General features: G+C 39.9%; 1 protein-coding gene across 2 annotated transcripts in view; it reads left to right on the top strand.

Annotated features, from left to right (window-relative positions):
- The window catches only part of LOC26532575 (leucine-rich repeat-containing protein 70-like), a 35,474-nt gene that overhangs the window by 734 nt on the left and 13,862 nt on the right, over positions 1-20,878 (top strand). The window lies entirely within an intron of this gene.

Here is a 20,878-nt window from a genome sequence, read left to right as displayed (position 1 = left end):
ATTTTTTTTACGGCCTAGTTTTAGGCGGTAATTTGCAGCTTAGCAGTTGGCTTTTCAAATTAGAAAAGCCACGACAAGCGTCGAATATTACATGATAGGCATTACCTCCTCACATACTACGGCTGAGACAAAAAAAATGATTAGAAAAAAATGTTTCCCGATCACGGGTAGGTTTAGAAAAATGTATTCCTGGGTAATAAGAACAACTGAAAAAATATTTGAGCCAAATCGGCACAGCCTTTCTCAATTGATGAAATCCCATACATTTTTCAGTCCTATACATATCTTGATCAGTACAATAGCCGTGTCGATAGGGCCATGACTGTCTGTCTGTCTGTCCGTCCGTCTTTCCGTCGCTATGAGCGCCTAGATCTCAGGGTTTTGCTTAGCCACTCCAAATTGATTTGTTCCTTTTGGCTATAATAATGATCAGATCTAATTCAGATTCGGCAGTCTGGTAGATGTGGTCATTCTCTACGATTCTGCATTTTTGGTTCTCTGATATTATAAATGTGGATGCTGCAGACTTTCGTCCTTTGCGTGGCAAAATTTTGAAACAAGCTTGATTCAGAGCGACATCACAGGAATCTGGCTACAATTTCGCTGCTCTAGCTCATGTAGTCTCCGAGAACTAGGCGCCCAAAAAGGCGGACGGACAGACAGACATGGCCCTATTGATGCTGATCAAGAATATATATACTTTATGGGGTTGGAAACGCTTCCTTCCGGACGTTAAACATATCCATTTTACCCACAAATCTAATATACACCTACTCAATTTAAGTATCGGGTATAAAAACAACTACTGCGCTGTCTTGCTTCCAGCTTAACTGGAAAGCCTGCTAATGCGTATAATTCTCTCGCTCTCCCAGCATGCTTTTCCCCTGCGGCTACCTCTGTTTTCTAATTCTAATTCTAATTTTGGTCAGAGGACTCCCATCAAATTACATTTTTGAAGGAAACATATTTAGCTTGACCAGCAGCAACAAGTATTCTAAGGTTGTTCTCCCCATATATGTATGTAGTAGGTACATATATACGAACATAGGATGGTATGGTCTAACTTTTAAAAAGTCTTACTTACTTTAAATTAAGGACTTCGCATTTCGATGCAATAAAATGTAAAATATACAAACAGTTGGAACGGTCGGAACGGGTTTATCAATTAAGCCTGTGATGCTAATTAAGAATTAAGGTATGTTATGAACATTATGGCGTTGAAGATTCTTTCATATGTATATCCGTTTCAAACATTTATGGAAAATTATCTTAAATTAGGGGGGAAAAAAATAGTACGTAAATTAGTATATAGTTAAATATCCGCAACTCGATTTTAAGTTTTTAAAAAAGACTTTTATTTTACACACTTAAATATCTTTATGTCACAAGATTTAAATTAATTTGGGTTAATTGACTTTGGGTCTGCTTGTCTCGAACGGAACTGATCTCTCTGCTTAATGGTATTCGTAATTGATAGGTATGGTAATCGATCCAGTTTTGAATATCATATATCCGTTTTGGGATTTTATAGGATTTATTTCTATGTTTTGGCCCTGTGCCAAATTTTGGTATAGTTCTTCGGTTTTAGTTACATTAACAGTTAGATAATGGTATTCGTAATTGATAGGTATGTTAATCGATCCAGTTTTGAATATCATATATCCGTTTTGGGATTTTATAGGATTTATTTCTATGTTTTGGCCCTGTGCCATTACGATGGTAATTATGAGGAAGATGAGGATTTTAATTGTGTTGAAGTTCGCCGATTCCATTAACTTCCTCGGTTTCTCTGGAATTATTATATTTGCTTGTATATTTGCTCCCTCTGGAGATGGGTCAAGGCACTTAGGTGCGATCTTCTCTTCTTTTGTAGAGGGATCAGTGCACTTCTGTGCGGTCTTGCCGGCTTCAATAGCTTCTCCACTCTGAATGATTGGGTACGACCTAGCTCCTAGTGTTACAGTGTCATTTCTGTAATCGATGCCGGCTTTACTTGCCATCAAATATTCTCTTCCTAATAAAATATCATAATTTTCGGAAAAGTTATGTATGTAGAACTTTTGTTCGGACGGACATGTTTTTTCGCATTCCTCATTATTCTCTTAGTTAAACGGACAAGTCCATTGATGGTATGGACCGTAAGGTTATCGTCTTTTATCTCGGAATCTGTATAATTTTCTTTCATGATGTTGATCGATGATCCCGAGTCAGCGATACACCTTAATATTCTTTATTAATGGTAATGTTTATATAGGGTCCTCCTCAGTTTCTTCCGAGGCGGCTTGATGAAAATTTACGTCCATCTTCGTTTGGCCACTCTGGCTCTCCGTCCCTCTTTTAGTAGGTTGGTTGGGTCCACTCCCACTAGCTTGGTTTTGAGATATTTGCTGATTGAATGGATTCTGAGCCCTACCTTGATTCAAGGAATTTTTGAACTCATTGTATAATCCAGGATTTTGGGAATTTTGATTTTGATTTGTTCGATTAGTCTGACCTGTTCCAGATGAACTCTGAGTTTGATTGTGATAGTTAGTAGTATTATAATTTGGATAATAGTTTCCAACATTCTTTCGATTTGATTGAGACGATTTCGATTGATCTTTATTTGTACCTGAATCTGTTGTACTAGCTTCGTACAATCCTTCTTCTTGTGCTGCCTTCTTAAGATTAGACAATGTGGTAATATCTTTTCTTGCTAAGGTCATGAACATTCTGTCAGGAAGTTTTCGAGTAATGGCATCTTTAATTGTGTTGTTCAAAGCGTTTTTATAAATGACATTATTTTCTGGTATGTTTTCTAAGTTTAGCTTATTGTTTATTAATAATGCTTTTATCTCTAATTCTTCTATAAACTTACGAAGACTGCCGTTGAATCTGGTGGTGTATAGTTTTCGTAAGAGTTCTTCATATGGTGTGTGATTTTTGAACTCGTTGATCAGCGCCGTCTTCAGTTCGAGCCACGTGTTGGGTTGTATCATTTGCGATATGCGTTGTGCCTCTCCTGACAGTTGGATCTCGGTCGCTCCAAATAGGATCCTTTGTTGGCGAAGATCTTCAGTTGGACATAATCCGCATACATATTCGATTCGTTTGATAAATGAGCTTAGCTGTCCAGATGAACCGTCATAGGCAGGTATTTGTCGGATCGACAGCAGTGCCTGGTTCAAGTGGATTTCGCTCAATGATAGTGGTGGTAACGCCATGTTGTTGGTGTTGATTGGGTTTTGTTTTCAGTAGTTTTGATCTTTATTTTGGTTCACTTGTAATTTTTTTGATATTGTATTAAGTGCTTCACTGTCCTTGGTGATTCACTATCTCCGCTTACTTCAGTTCACTTAAATTAGTTTTGCAAATCGTATATGCTCGTAACACATAGGTTCTTTGGCGGATTTCACAATTTTATTAACGATTCCGGGATTACGTGATCACAGTAATTAGAAATTACACAAGCTGACCATTACCGAAATATAGGTGTTAATTTTAAACGAAATCCTACCGACTGCGCCAGTTAAATATCAGCAACTCGATTTTAAGTTTTTAAAAAATACTTTTATTTTACAAACTTAAATACTTGACTTGACGACTTGACTGTGGGTCTGCTTGTCTCAAACGGAACTGATCTCTCTGCTGCTGGCTAGTTTCCATGAGCCCTTCTCTTGGAACTCCCGACTCTGGCTTCGGGCGTTGCTTTCCTCGGCTGCATCTTCGTGTCGGTGGCGTACGTGCCTGGATCGATATTTGGGGATGCGTCGGCTTTGATGAAAGGCATCCGCTGCTGGCGATCGGTGTTGCATTACATGACGGAGCTAGGAATGTGATACTCCTTGGTTTTATGTCTAGCTTTGATTGGTCTTCATGAGTGGCGTGATTCTAAAGAATCGATTTCTCGAGAGTGGCGTGATTCTAATGTTGATGAAACAATGTGGTCCATTGTTTATATTATGGGGGGCCCTAGCTTGGAGTATGGGAAGAAACAGTTATTGATTCTTGAGTGGGGTCCTGTTACTTGTGTGGATGGGGTGGATGAATTGTACATAAACATAATGTGTATGGGATGTGGGGAATTATGGATATGTCACTATATATATGTAAATATATACCTATATTTCTGAAGAGAAACTCTTATCTTGTACTGCTGATTGGGATTTTATATCGAAAATCTGAGTCCGCAATGTTATCAGCAAACGAAGTATATTAAAAAGATAAGGCAGTTGAATAATAATTTATTTCCTATCGTTGAGAATAGTCGTTCAAATGCAGGAAAAACGAGGAGGAACGTTGTGAGTTGCTGCGGACACCGCAACTCTCCAGTTATACCCGATACTAAGTCAGTATGGCTCTCCTCCGGCAGACGCCGCTAATATTAAATCAGTCTAAGCGTGACGTCGAGCGCTGCGTAGCCACTGAAAATTGTTTTTTTTTTCATTTCGGCTATAAAAATTATCCGATCTGATCCAAATTCAGCAACTGGATAGATATGGTCATTATGTATGATTCTGCGTTTTTAGTTTTCTCGAATATGCAATATTGTGGATGCAACAGATTTTCGTCCTTTGTGGGGGCGGAAGGAGGTGGGGCGAAATTTTGAGATATACGTTTTATAGTGAGATCTAACAGAAGTGCGGATACCAAATTTGGTTACTCTAGCCTTAATAGTCTCTGAGATTTGAGGTTGCCCCAGATTTTCGTTTTTTTGCGGTGGCGGAAGGGGGTGTGTCGAAATTTTGATACAAGACGGTCAAGGTGCGATATCACAGGAGTGTGGATACTTATGGGCTCTGAGATCCGTGAACTCATATTTGGCAATTGGCAAAACCGACCATGAAACCTGTGTGTTAGAGAGATACAGAGCGAGAAAGAATGAAATTGTTTTCTTGATTCTGGCTATAATAATTATACGATCTGGTTGAGACTTTACACTCTAGAACATATGGTCATCCTCTACGATTCTGCGTTTTTGGTTTTATCGTTTCTTTAAAATTGTGGATGCCACAGATTTTCGTCCTTTGTGGGGGCGGAAGTGGGCCGGGCAAAGTTTTGAACTATTTTTGTAGCAGTGACATATCACAGAAGTCTGGATCCAAAACATCGTTGCTCTAGCTCTTATAGTCTTTGAGCGTTAGGCGCTGAAGGGGACAGACAGACGGACAGACAGACATGGCTCAATCGACTCGGCTATTGTTGCTGATCAAGAATATATACTTTATGGGGTCGGAAACGATTCCTTCTGGACGTTAAACATATCCATTTTACCCACAAATCTAATATACCCCAATACTCATTTTGAGTATCGGGTGTAAAAACCCAAATATTCAAAAAACAGATCTTAGTGTAACATTGATTTTTTTTTATCTTGGACGTTGACATGCAATGACTGCATCTTTCAAGAGGCGATGCAGTTACTGCACCGTCAAGTGGCCCGTGTGAAACCAGCCGAAGGTTGTTACGCGCGGATTCCAGGCAAAACGCAGCAGTCCTCCCGCCCAACCGACCGAGGGGCGCTGCCGCATGACGCACGGTGCGTAGCCGAACCGACCGCGAACATGCAACAAAGATAGCCATTAGACTAACATTCGAGGAAAATTAGCTCTAAACTTACTAAGAAACTAAGCATGCAATCAAAATACAAATACTACTACAATTACTAATTACTAGAAAGGTGTGTAAGGATTAGTAATTTAATAAGAGGATGAGAATTAGTGGTGGATATAATATGGTATAGAGAATTATAATCCGTGCATAAGACCCTAAACGGTTCTTGCAAGTCATATTGCGGTCTACAAAGTGGAAGGAACAACGGTATAAAATCTAGTCAGTCTAATAGGAATCGGGAAGTTTATGCGGCTCAACAGATCAGGGCTAGAACGATGAAATGTCATAACTTTGCATTTCGAGGCATTAAAGTGTAACAAGTTTGCACAACACCATGACTGAAAGTTATTGAGATCGGATTGCAAGCGAGAATGAAATGAAATATCCTTGTACTGGACACAGAGTTTAACATCATCCGCATGCATAAGTTCTCGAAAGTATGTTAATACTGAAGGCAAGTCATTAATAAAGAGTGTGAAGAGTAAGGGGCCTAGATGGCTGCCCTGTGGTACTCCCGAAGAAACCTTTACTGGTAAAGAGAGGAATTTTTGAAGAGGACTCTTTGAGACTTGGAACAAAGATAGCTAGAGAACCTCCGTTGGGCGGAAACCCTAAAAGGTCAAATTTATGCGCTAAAAGGGAATGGTTTACAGAGTCGAATGCTTTACTAAAGTCGGTGTAAATAACATCCGTCTGTAAGTTACCTTGAAAGCCTTTAATAATGAAAGAGGTAAACTCTAACAAGTTCGTGGTGGTTGATCGCCGCCTTATAAATCCATGCTGAGTTGGAGATATAAGTGACTTGCAGAGATGTTGCAAGTGCGGAGTTAAAACCTTCTCAAACATTTTAGGAATAGCGGATAACTTTGCTATACCTCTACAATTTTTTGCATCAGACTTGCTACCTTTTTTATGGAGAGGAATTATAAACGATTCCTTCCAATGGACAGGGTGAATAGTTTAAGCAATGGTCCACACAGAGCCTCGGCGCAGTACCTGAGTACACAACCTGGAACCCCGTCTGGACCCGGTGAAAACACCGCCTTAACTACTCGAAGATCATGAAGTAAAGAACATTCATTTAACAAGGGACTGAAAATGCCGTTCAACCTGGGTAAACCGTATGGGTACGGATGACCAGAGTAGCTTTCCTCAGAATAGGTTGTTTGGAAGAATTGGGCAAAAAGATCGGCAATTGCCTGATCATTATTTGCCGACGTATTACAAAATGATAGCGAGGATGGGTGTGCGGACGTTCTACGCTTACTATTTACGAAGCTGTAAAACTGTTTAGGGTCCTGCGAAAAACGTATCCTGCATCGAGATAGGTAGTTCTTATAGCATTGAGCATTAAGAACTGAAAAGTTTGACCGAGCTAATACATAGCGAGAGTGAGAAGTAGGAGAACCCACTTCTTGAAATTTTTTATAAAGTCTTGATTTTAAGTTTTTTAGACTGGATAACTCTTTGGTAAACCAATTGGGTTTTCCAGATCTAGTCGGACAAGAAAGAGGGACCCAAGAATCGAAAAATGTGTCAAGAGCATTGTAAAAAATGTTTGTGCCTTTTATGATATCAGAGCACAAGTACAAAGCGGACCAATCAAAATCCCTAATTAGGTTATTAAGCTTCGCAAACTCGGCTTTACGAAAGCAGCGGACACGTTCGGGCAGCCTACTCGACCGATCCAATACAGTTGGTCCTATGTCTAGCGACACCTCGAAAGTAGGGTGGTAGGCGTCTTCAGGTATAGTGAGCGGAAGGGCTCGGGTTAACAACACTATGGTCGGATCCGATACAAAGCATAGATCAAGCAATCGACCCAAGGAATTTTTCACATGATTGACTTGAGACAGGGACAGGTCAAGCAAGCCGTCAACAAAGTCATATCGTGACATGGGCACTAGGATACTAGACTCGTTTACCGAAGACCAAACAGTTCCTGGCAAGTTGAAGTCACCAAGAACTATCATACGATCTTTATCAGATAGCGAGGAAGCAACAGCGGTTAAAGCGGACAAGTGCTGCTCATAAATTGAAATATCCGAAGAAGGTAGGATATACGAGCAAGTAATGAATATAGCGAAAGCGGGAAGAATCAGTTTTACACACAGGAATTCCAGTTCATGTTGGACTTGGACTGTGAAGTGTTCCCACGCGAAGTTAGAGCTCACTGCAATCAGAACCCCTCTTTCCTAAATGTTGTGTACCGGCCTGTTAAAACCTCGGAACTAAGAATGTCTGGCTTTAACCAGGTTTCGGTAAGCACAAAAACGTGGGAAGCAAATGCAACACTATCCCGGAAAAGAATGCTGAGCTTACTACGCAAGCCTCTTACATTCTGATACGTTACTATTACGTTATTGAGAAGTTAGTTTTTTGGAAATGTGGAAGCAAGACGGGAAGTTGAGGAAGGGGAAGTTGAGGTGAGGGTGGCACACTGGAAAGATTTGTAAGGGATATGGGGCCTTCTTCTTCTTAGCCTTAAACTCCTACACCACCAAATGCTCCGGCCAAAATTTGGCGGAGCAAATGGTGTCAAATTGAGTTGGGGAGATGCTTATCTTAAACGAGGCTATCTCCCTAGCATAAGAGAAGTTAAATTTCACCACCTTTAAACCCACGGCTTTTATTTTGCTTTGAATAAAAGCAATTACATCATTAGATGTGAGGTCAGGGGCCAGCGGTGAAACAAAAACTTGTCGTTTAGGTGGGACTCCCACCAGTGGTTTAGTCACCACAGGCCTAGTACCTGTGGTGGCAATATCCGGAGGTCCGGAACGTCTATTTACTGGTGGGATCGGGATAGACGGGACAACTAGCGAACTTGCGGACCCCACGGACACGGACGCTGCAGACGTACTTGGCTGCACATTATCTGAGACGATGAATTCGGCTACCGAATCTGCATCGCCAGCCGCTGTCGTTTCCCTTGGAGTGGCAAACGAGATCAACTGCTGCACACTTGGAGTGGTCGGAGTCAGTTTTTCGGCGGCGCACGGCTGAGTGACGGTTGGCACTTGCAGATCCCGCGGAGTGACCTTTTTACGCCTCGGAGACTCATTCAGCAGTTGCAGACTGCGAAATTGAGACTCCATGGCTAGGAGCCGATCGTATTGCTTTTTAAAGCCAACGGTCAGCTCCTTAAAGCCCTTCCGCGTCTGCCTCATGACAGCAACCATGTCACTCTCCATCGCACGGCATGCCTCGCAACTGTAATGCAACCCATTACGTTTAGCTATAGCATCACTCACGAGGCCAGAAAATCCATTTTGCATGCACTACGCTGTCGCAGAGCCAGCAGGGGACATTCGGCTAATCGTGAGTGATCTGCTTCTTACAGGTTTTTTTGGCGCAGACCACAGCGTATTCCATTTGTATTATTTATATATTTGCTCAAGAAAATTTACGAAAAAAAGAAAATTTCCAAAACAAATTGGTATCAGACCAATGTGCCAGACAATGCTCAAAGTGGAATTGGTAAAAAATGAGAGCAGAGTGGAGAGCGGTTATAGCGAGCGGTACTGAGTACAGAGCGCTATTGCTCAGAAAATTTAAAGAGGGACAGAAAGAACAGTTATTGAAGTTGAGGTGATAGCGAGAGAGTGATAAAACAACAAAAGCTACAAGACGAGAGACGAGAGCTGTAATGCAATGTAATTTACTCACGTCAACAACACAAACACAACAACCCGACGCCGAACAATTTTAAATTCAATAAATAATAATTAAACACAAATCAAAAGGCATGCCGAGTCTAATGACTCGCGGAATAGAATAGGTTTCCAGATAGTAGGTGGATTACGAAGGTGTTTAATGTTTATTTAAGAAAACACCGGTTGTTTATGTAAAACAAAGGAAAAATATGCGGAGCGCAAAAGAAAAACGAAAAAGATCTACGAACGAGAACGAATGCGAATGGATGAAATTTTAATAAATTTGGTATACTGTTTTTTTTATTTATAAGTTCTTAAAAGGTTCAATTCAAATTTTATAAATTCGTTTTTGTATGAATGTAAGACTTAGTATTTCGTATATATTAAAAATAATAACTTTATAATAATTTTATGCATTCGGTTGTTTTAAGAGTTTTTGTTGTGTTAATCTTGCAGGATAAAAGTTTTTTTTTTTAATTTGATCAACACAGAAGAAACCATCTCCATGAGAAAAAGATTTTATTTTTGGGCGTCATTGCAATTGTGAGAAAAAATGTTCTTATGAGGATCACCCAACGGATGGCCGATAAAAAAAATATATCTGGGCCCTTCCGCGGATCGCGAACGTTGTGAGTTGCTGCAGGCACCGCAACTCTACAGTTATACCCGATACTAAGTCAGTATCTCTCCTCCGGCAGACGCCGCTAATATTGAACTACACGACAAAGAGTGCGCGCGAGAGAGACAGAAAATCAGCCCGAGCGTGTTGTCGGGCGCTGCGTGGCCACTGAAAATTGTCTTTTTGCTTTTGGCTACAAAAATGATCCGATCTGATCCAGATTCAACAGTCTGATAGATATGGTCATTATCATTATGGTCATCGTTTTTAGTTTTCTCGAATGTGCAATATTGTGGATGCAACAGATTTTCGTTCCTTGCGGGGGCGGAAGGAGGTGGGGCGAAATTTTGAGATATACGTTTTATAGTGAGATCTAACAGAAGTGCGGATACCAAATTTGGTTACTCTAGCCTTAATAGTCTCTGAGATTTGAGGATGCCCCAGATTTTCGTCGTTTGCGGTGGCGGAAGGGGGTGTGGCGAAATTTGGACATGAAACGGTCAAGGTCCCATATCACAGGAGTGTGGATACGAAATTTGGTTGCTCTGGCTCTTATAGGTTCTGAGATCCTTGAACTCATATTTTGCAATTGGCAAACCCGGCAGAGCGAGAAAGAATGAAATTGTTTTCTTGATTCTGGCTATAATAATAATACGATCCAATTCAGATTCTGTAGTCTAAAAGATATGGTCATTCTCTACGATTCTGCGTTTCGGGTTTTATCGTATCTTTAAAATTGTGGATGCCACAGATTTTCGCCCTTTGTGGGGGCGGAAGTGGGCGGGGCAAAGTTTTGAAATATTTTTGTAGCAGTGACATATCACAGAAGTCTGGATACAATACATCGTTGCTCTAGCTCGTATAGTCTTTGAGCACTAGGCGCTGAAGGGGACGGACAGACGGACAGACAGACATGGCTCAATCGACTCGGCTATTGATGCTGATCAAGAATATATATACTTTATGGGTTCGGAAACGATTCCTTCTGGACGTTACACGCATCCACTTTTACCACAAATCTAAAATACCCCAATACTCATTTTGAGTATCGGGTATAAAAAGATAAAAACAAAATTGTTCTCCACGGCTTTTTAAGCGATTCGATAGAATTTTGTTAGCACTTGGTTTAGTAAAAAACATGGTGTTCATCCAGTTCTTAGTTTTCATTAAGATTGCAATAACAATGTTGTCGTGAACGTACGCGAAAAAGAAGTCGACTTTGGCTTAATCTAGTAAAATGAAAAAATCTGCGAACGGAACAGTGGAAAAGGGAATTGGATTAATGTAGATTCCTATCGAGTATTTACACAAAATTATCTCTTTTGGTGTTTTGATACCCGATACTCAAAATGATTATGGGGGTATATTAGATTTGTGGTGAAAATAGATTTCTGTAACGTCCAGAAGGAATCGTTTCCGACCCCATAAAGTATATACATATATTCTTGATCAGCATCAATAGCCGAGTCGATTGAGCCATGTCGTCCTGTCCGTCCATATGAGCGCCTAGTGCTCAAGAAGTTTAAAGATACACTTGTAACAGTGACATACTTCATATGCAAAATCCAAGGTCTAATGATCAGACAATTGCCGATCTTTCTGCCCAATTTTTCCAAACCACCTATTCTGAGGAAAGCTACTCTGGTCATCCGTACCCATACGGCTTACCCAGGTCGAACGGCATTTTCAGTCCCTTGTTAAATGAATGTTCTCTACTTCATGATCTTCGACTAGTTAAGCCGGTGTTTTCACCTGGTCCAGACGGGGTTCCAGGTTGTGTACTCAGGTACTGCGCCGAGGCTCTGTGTGGACCATTGCTTAAACTATTCACCCTGTCCATTGATTCTTCTTGCTTCCCCCCGATCTGGAAGGAATCGTTTATAATTCCTCTCCATAAAAAAGGTAGCAAGTCTGATGCAAAAAATTGTAGAGGTATATCAAAGTTATCCGCTATTCCTAAAATGTTTGAGAAGGTTTTATCTCCGCACTTGCAACATCTCTGCAAGTCACTTATATCTCCAACTCAGCATGGATTTATAAGGCGGCGATCAACCACCACGAACTTGTTAGAGCTTACCTCTTTCATTATTAAAGGCTTTCAAGGTAACTTACAGACGGATGTTATTTACACCGACTTTAGTAAAGCATTCGACTCTGTAAACCATTCCCTTTTAGCGCATAAATTTGACCTTTTAGGGTTTCCGCCCAACCTCCTGAGATGGATTTCTAGCTATCTTTGTTCCAAGTCTCAAAGAGTCCTCTTCAAAAACTCCCTCTCTTTACCAGTAAAGGTTTCTTCGGGAGTACCACGGGGCCGCCATCTAGGCCCCTTACTCTTCACACTCTTTATTAATGACTTGCCTTCAGTATTAACATACTCTCAAGAACTTATGCATGCGGATGATGTTAAACTCTGTGTCCAGTACAAGGATATTTTATTTCATTCTCGCTTGCAATCCGATCTCAATAACTTTCAGTCATGGTGTTGTGCAAACTTGTTACACTTTAATGCCTCGAAATGCAAAGTTATGACATTTCATCGTTCTAACCCTTTGTTGGCTCCCTATACCCTATTTGGGTTACCCTGGTGGATGATCTGGGTGTTATGTTAGACCCCAAGTTAAAGTTTTCCGAATACATTTCTACCATGGTAAATAAGGCCATGGGCGTGCTTGAGTTTATAAAGAGGTGGTCAAAGGAATTTGACGACCCCTATATAACAAAGACTCTCTATACCTCGCTTGTTCGTCCGATCTTAGAATAGAAAAATACTTGGTGTGATATTTATACACAACTTGATCAGGGGTGACATAGACAGCCCTGATCTGTTGAGCCGCATAAACTTCCCGATTCCTATTAGACTGACTAGATTTTATACCGTTGTTCCTTCCACTTTGTAGACCGCGTTATGACTTGCAAGAACTGTTTAGGGTCTTATGCACGGATTATAATTCTCTATACCATATTATATCCACCACTAATTCTCATCCTCTTATTAAATTACTAATCCTTACACACCTTTCTAATAATTAGTAATTGTAGTGGTATTTGTATTTAGTAAGTTTAGTGCTAATTTTCCTCGAATGTTAGTCTAATGGCTATCTTTGTTGCATGTTCGCGGTCGGTTCGGATACGTACCGTGCGTCTTGGGGCAGTTCCCCTCGGTCGGTTGGGCGGGAGTAGGACTGCGTTTCACACGGGCCACTTGACGGTGCCGCAACTGCATTGCCTCTTGAAAGATGCAGTCATTGCATGTCAACGTAAAAAAAAAAAATCAATCCTTAATATTGAAGCAATTATTCTTCCGAAACTAATGAAAGCCTTACCATTAAAGTCTTTCAATATTGACAAAACCAAGTGGCAAGATTATGTGTTGACAGACCCTAACTTTAACAAACCAAGTAGGGTAGATGTAATAATTGGGATAGATTTATATACCCATACTTTAAAAGACGGAGTAGTCAAAATAGACGTACTACTTGGTCAAAATACAGAATTCGGATGGATTATATCCGGTTGCACCAAATTAAAAGGTGATAAATTTATTGTGGCGACAACAATTGAAGTTGGGGACTTAAAGCGGTTCTAGAAATTGGAAAGTGAAAAGAATGACGTAGAAGATGTGTGCGAGGAGCATTTCTTGGAAACAACAAGAAGAGATGAGAATGGTAGGTATGTGGTTAAAATACCATTTAAAAAAGAATAGGATCTAGGAGATTCAAAACACCAAGCTATAGCGCGATTTTATAGTTTAGAAAGAAAGCTCAGCAATAATAAAACATTAAAAGAAAATTATGTAAAGTTCATGCATGAATATAAAAACTTAGGACATGTGGTAGAGTCCAAAGAAGATAGGAAATATTATTTACCCCATCAAGGAGTCATAAGAGATTCCAGTCTAACGACAAAGCTGAGGGCGGTTTTCGATGCTTCAGCAAAAACCACAAACAATAAAAGTTTAAATGATATCATGTGGGTTGGACCAAGGGTCCAAAAATATATCTTCGATATTATGGTGAAATGGCGTAAATGGCCATTTGTAATATCGGCGGACATTGAAAAAATGTACCGGCAAATTAATGTTGATAAAGACGATCAACAATATTTGATCCATATATTTTATATGGACGACCTGATGACAGGTGCCTACACGATACTGGATGCTAAAAAGCATGTAAAGGAAGTTACCCGGGAGTTTAATAAGGTTGGGTTTAACTTAAGAAAGTGGATAACAAATATCCCAGAAATTATAGAAGGCATTAGAGATGACCAAGAAAATAAAGTATTAACCATTGAGGAGAATGAATCCGTCAAAACATTAGGACTACAATGGGAACCGGTTAAAGACTAGTTTAGGTTCAATTTCCACTATGAACCAATTAAGAAAAATAACAAAAGAATAGTATTATCTACCTTAGCCAAGATATATGACCCCTTAGGCTGGTTGTCTCCAGTGACACTTGTCGGAAAATTGTTTATTCAAAAACTTTGGATAGCATACAAAAATTGCGATGAAGAATTATCGGAACAGGATACTCGGGAATGGAATTCGTTTAAAGATAGTTTAACCGAACTAAAAAAATTCGGATACCAAGATGGCTAAATTATCAGCACAATAAGTCGATGAAAATTCATGGGTTTGCCGATGATTCAGAAAAGGCATATGCCGTAGTGTATGCCAAGAAGAAGAAGAATCGGAAAAGTATTATTTGAAATTAGAACTTTGTGCAGCACATCTTTTGGCAAAATCAAATTTAGCGGGTAAAAATAGCGGTTGAAATTAATGTAGAATGTTATGCCTGGAGGTATTCTACGATTACTCTAGCCTGGATAAAAAATGGAGACAATAAAGACAAGTTTATGAGGCGTCGAACTGACGAAGTAAGAAAAATTTAAGAAATGAAATGTTGGCATGTTAGAGGTGAAGACAATCCAGCAAATGTAGCATCAAAGGGCATTAGTGCAGATAAGTTAAAGGATTTGGTGGAAATGGCCTCAATGGTTGGCAAAACCTAAGGAACATTGCCCAAAAGAGGAAATTGAAGAAAAATTAGTTTTTGGCACAACAATGGTATTAGCAAAAAAAATAAAATTTTTTGTAAATTATTACAAAAATATTCGTGTATGCATAAACAAGAAAGAGTCATTGCATATGTATTGAGGTTTATTCAAATCAAAACCAAAAAGAAAGAAGTTCCTTTATTTTTGACAGTGAAGGAGATTAATAGCGCCAAAGTATTAATAGTAAAACAACAACAAGCTGAATTGGATCAGTTCCGAAATAGCTAGCCTAATTAATAAAAAGGAAATAGAAACCGAAAATAAACTATGAAGCTTGAATCCGTTCTTCGATAAAGGTGGATTGTTACGAGCTGGATTTAGATTGCAAAACTCCAACGCGGAATTCGAGGTTAAACATCCCTTGATTTTAGATAAGTGTCACTTGACGTCTTTAATTATCAAGAATGCACATAAAGAAACATTGCACGGTGGAATTTATCTGATGCGATACTATATCCAGCGAAAGTTTTGGATATTTGGGCTATGAAATTGCTTAAGAAAAAACTTAAAGACTGCGTCACCTGTGCTAGGTACCGACAGATTACTGCAGAACGATTATGGGAAATCAGCCGAAACACAGAGCTACAATGTCGCACCCGTTTACAAATACAGGTGTAGACTTCGCCGGGCCTTACCATATTCGATGCTCTAACAACGGGGGGCAGAAATCCTATAAGGGATATATTGCCGTATTCGTATGCATGGCGACAAAAGCTATTCATTTGGAAGTAGTCAGCGATCATACTCTTTCTTTAGAAAGAGAACAGATCGAGTGGCATTTTATTCCCCCGGCAGGACCTCACTTCGGAGGTATTTGGGAAGCTGGGGTAAAATCAGTGAACTATCACTTAAAAAGGGTAATTGGGGACAATAATTTAACCTATGAGGAAATGTCAACTCTAATATGTCAAATTGAAGCGGTACTAAATTCACGCCCTTTGTATACAGCTACAAATGATATTGACGATCTGGATGTATTAACACCAGGTCATTTTATAATTGGAAGGCTAATATATGGCCCGATTGAGACAATTTCAGAGGAACAAATCGGGAATCTGAATAGGCGGAGATTAAATCACAAAATGAAAAGAGATATGGAAAGAAGATTATTTACACACACTGCAACACAGAAATAAATGGATGATAGGAATGCAGAATATTAAATAAAAAAGGACAGATTGTATTAATAAAAGATCAAACCTGTCACCCAGTTAGATGGCCCTTGGGAAAAATAGAAGAAATACATAAAGGTAGGTACTCAATAACAACTTAGAGAGACACTTTTGATCAAGCGCTCACAGCAAAACTGTCTTCACACGAGCAGAACCAAAAAAGTGTCTGAGTAAAGTGTTTTTAATAAATAAACATTATTATTCATGTTTTTCGAATCTTTTGGGTTATTGTACTGTAATATGTATATTTATTTCAAACTGATAAATAGATACATTTTTTTAAATAAAAATTAAGCTTAACCACTAACAAGGAGTTTATATATTACGCACTTAAAGAGCAACGTTTTTCATTCAAAATATAATGATCGTTGCCATACTATCACGCATACATACGCAAAAGACACTTGTTTCGTTCGCTCGCGACAATATGATTAGTGGAAAACAGGAACAAAAGAGAAGTGAAAAAATCGGTCTTTGCTTAAGCGCAGAGCGATTTGAGCAAAAACAGATTTTATCGGGTCTTTTCGGTTACTTTTCTCAATGAGTCCGTAAATGACAAGTTTTAATCAGACACGCCGAAAGTGTCAACCGCTTTTTGCGAGGTCTGGCTTTAACTAAAATTTGTGCATTAGCTGGAATTTAGTCAGAAGAGCAAGATTCAGTAATGGCTCCAAAAGATACCAGAAGTATTCGCAGTAGACCCCAAATGTCCAAGCTAGGACTAACGGCAACATTGTTAGCATTGCTTTTGTTATGTTGCCAAGTATCAAATGCAAACATTGCTGCCAGAGGAAAGGCGAAGTGGTCAATTAAAAAAATAAACAGTTCCACTTCGATATATTTGAAACCGATGGGGGACGTTGAAATAGTCGCCTCATCCTGGGATTTAATTGTATATTATATCATGGACCCGTATTTTTAAATGATAAAAAAAGGGATAGAATTGATTGGGAAAATGAAAGTTGAAGATCAATGCAATAATGCCTTAGATAACGCGGAAAGACAAATTGCAGATTAATGCACTAATGCTAGAATTTCTGGAGTCATTAAGCTCTTGCTTAAGCCGGTTGTGTTTTTTCTTACTCCTGCATTCTCCGCCCTTTGCCTAAATATCATACAGCATTGTTGTCATTTTGTTTTGATATATCATCGAATCTCTTTAATTTTTTTATTATAATTTTTGTTAAGCACCAGTGTTCCGTTTGTAAACAAGTTTTTAATATAAATACAATGTCGCAACGTAATAACGGACTCGTGCAAGCAATTTGTTATTTCTTTTACCTAGTCTGCTTTTGGTTATCGTTTCATCGGTGCACTGTTCTCGCGCATCAGCGTTTGAATCGCCTACACTTTCTCGAAAGCATAAGCGGGCCTGCTGCTCGCATTCTTGCTCTCACTCTCTCTGGATGACCTATATTCTCCCTCTTTGTGGACTATTCTTTTGTTGTCTCTGCTTTGGTAAGTTTACTGCTCGTTCCCTGCACTTTGTTGGATCGTCTGCTCTGAATTAATGCCGCTGCGGGCTCGTTCTGCTGTCTCCTCTCCCATTTCGCTTGCGCTCTTAATTTGTGCTTTTATTATTCGTGCACAGTGATTCTACTGCTGTCAATAATTGCAATTGTTTGCAGTGCAAAGAAATGTGAATTCGGTGGTGTAATTATTGGCGATACATTCCTTACCTGTTGGCTGTGCGACAATTTTGCCCACATAAAATGTGCTGGTGATGGAAATTTTGGCCGACTAAGCGATCTGATCTCGAAACGTATGGGCCAATCTTGGTCATGTCTGGCTTATCGGGAGATTGAGGCCATGAGGCAGAATCGAGCTGGGATTCTTGATGTCCGGAAACAATTCGTGGCTCTCAACGAGAAATTTCTAGCCCTAGAATCGCAGTTTCTTGGGTTCAAACTCTTGAGCGAATCGCCTAGACGGAAAATTCCAAATTATGATACCAATCTCTTGCAACCTAATCCGATTGGTATGCCTGCTTCCCACCTGCATACATCGGAACCATTTGTTACTCCGTGTGGTCATGCCTCGCCGTTAGCAGTAAATCCGCCAACGGAAGCTCCGGTGTTTTTTCCGGGCAATTCCTTCGAGCATCCAAGTTCCCATCAGCATCAATCCCATCACTACCGACCTGGTGAGTGCTCCTACTGCAGGTGTGTTGGTTGCTGGTGATGTGTTGGCAATTCCTGCTCCACCCGTTGCAGAAAACGCAAACCTGTTCTTTCCCAATTGCCACAATGACTGTATCAATGGGCTCCCTTGTCCAAATTAATGCCGTTAAAAAGATTATGGACAGATGTATTGACGTAATGTTTGTTATCCAGAGCAAGACCAATATCATTTCCTGAAAATCTTTAATATCTAACTTTGTCTATATCCCCTTGAGTGTACCCAATCTGGTTGTGCGGACAGTTCCATGGCTCCTTGCCACATAAAGTGTTTTCTCAAAACAAACTTTATCGATTTAGATCTACATCTCTCGCGTGTTGATTGATCGTTTCATTATTCATTACCGAACATAGATGCAACTGTTAACTCGTTTTTTAGCTATATTTACTCCGCTCTTAATTCATTTGTTCCAAATATCACTGTACCTGTATCGTCCAAGCCTCCCTGGTTCTCCAGGCTCTATAAAAAGTACCAAAAGTCGGGCTCCACGTCGGCCTTAGCTCTATACTCCTTGCATTTTAAAACACTGTGCCCAGTCCCTTTGCAAACCCTTGACCTTTCTCTTCAACCTCTCTTTGGAACAGTCTTGTCTCTCAGTAATTTGGAATGAGTCCTATATCATTTCGCTTCACTGAAAAGGTTCAAGATCAAATATTGAAAACTATCGTGGTAGCGCAAAGTTTTCCGCCATCCCGAAGCTTCTTGAGCTCCTGGTCACCCGGCAACTACAATAGCTTTGTTGCAGTTTGATATCTGAGTCGCAACACGGTTTTTTCAGACATCGTCCAACCTTCTTGAGTTTTCTAACTTAATCCACAGTGGTTTTCAAAGTGGTTTGCAGAGGGATGCAGTTTTTACGGACTTTAGCAAGGCATTCGATTCTGTGAATTCGATTCTCTTTTTTGGGCTCCCAACGAATCTCCTAGATTGGATTTTGTTCTAACCGTACTCAACTTGTTTTGTTTTCTAATGTCTAGTCAAATATTGTTAATGCTACTTCAGGTGTGCCACAGGGAAGTTATCTGGGCCCGCTTCTGCTTATTTTATTTGTGAAGTTGTGGCCTTGACTATCGCAATAATAATAATAATAATATGTATAATCTATACCATAAGAATAAATGTAGCACGAAGACTGCAAGCCGTTGCACTTCCCTACCCACTGTAATTGACTTTAAATGATTATCTGTACTTGTAATTATAGCTATAAAGAAAATGTACACAAAAAAGATTCATAAGAATTAAAATACAAAACCCTGCCACTTTCGGCCCCTTGCAGAATGTTCAAACATAAACATATTTTTGTACACATTCACTCATGAATCCAAAAAACTGATCTCTAAAGAAATTACATGAAGTAGACAAGTGATGACTGTTCGGGTGTAAACAAAGATCTGTAACCCATTAAAAGACTACAAACAAAACACAAGTGGAGAAAACACTTAACCAATGCAGTCCTAAAATAACACTAATGTAAGCATGCACTCAAATAGACACCCGCAGTAATATGTATCCTTTGCCTAGGTCTAACAATAATTATAGAATACAAAATTGTACCTCCTACCTAGCTCTGATTTTAAGAATACAAATTAGTTTGAATTTACAACTCAACTCACAAAATTTCTAGAGTTTTCTTTTAAGGTCTTTACAACCGCTAATGGAGAGAGATTACAAAACATTCAAAATAGCTAAAACAAACAAAGATGCTCGATGGCATTTACTTTGGGAAAATTCTGCGCCGTTCTGCTCAATGGTTAATTTATCATATAAGTAGCTCGGCAGTCTGGTATAAATTATTCGATGTAGATAAATTATAGTTCTATAACCTATGTATGTCTTTAAATCCATTTTGAATATTGTCTTGATAAGATTGAGATATGATTGGTTCGTCTATTACTATAGGCTCGGGTTAACAACACCATGGTCGGATGCGATACAAAGCACAGATCAGCCAATCTACCCAGGGAATTTTGTACGTGATTGACTTGACACAGAGACAAGTCAGGCAACCCGTCAACAAAGACATGTCGTGACATGGGCACTAGGTTACCAGACTTGTTTACCGAAGACCAAACAGTTCCTGGCAAGTTGGAAGTAACCAAGAACTATCAGATGATCTTTATCTGATAGCGAGGAAGAAACCCCGCCCGGGGCTGCCGCGGCGCTGCCGTCGCCGCCGTTCCAGGAACTCTACCGTCGCTAGCAGCTGTTCGGCACCCGTGAGAACTGCTGACTTGCGCCTTGTGGGTGGTGTCGGATTGCTGCAGCGGTTGCCAATATTGTTGCGACACATCAGCCGCGCCTGTGACCCTGGTCATGGACCTCGCTAATATGCTAAATCAGCACACGTCCAATGTCGGTGGTTAACTACTCCCCCTCTCAAGATCGACCGCCCTCGGTCGCGTCATAGTTCTCGACTATTTCGGAGACTTGTAGATGAGGTTTTGTCCACGGAGCAGTCGTCATAGCTAATGGTGGCGCTACAATCGTTTACGATGATGATGCCGTCGTCGACCACAGTGACAGGGTCCAGGTGGCTTGGTTGCTTCTGACAGTGAACGATGTCTCCTGAATGGAGACCTTGCCCACAGGTAACGTTCTCT

The sequence above is a fragment of the Drosophila pseudoobscura genome, chromosome 3, assembly GCF_009870125.1.
Source record: "Drosophila pseudoobscura strain MV-25-SWS-2005 chromosome 3, UCI_Dpse_MV25, whole genome shotgun sequence".
Lineage (NCBI taxonomy): Eukaryota > Metazoa > Arthropoda > Insecta > Diptera > Drosophilidae > Drosophila > Drosophila pseudoobscura.
This window is presented reverse-complemented; position numbering and strand designations above follow the sequence as displayed.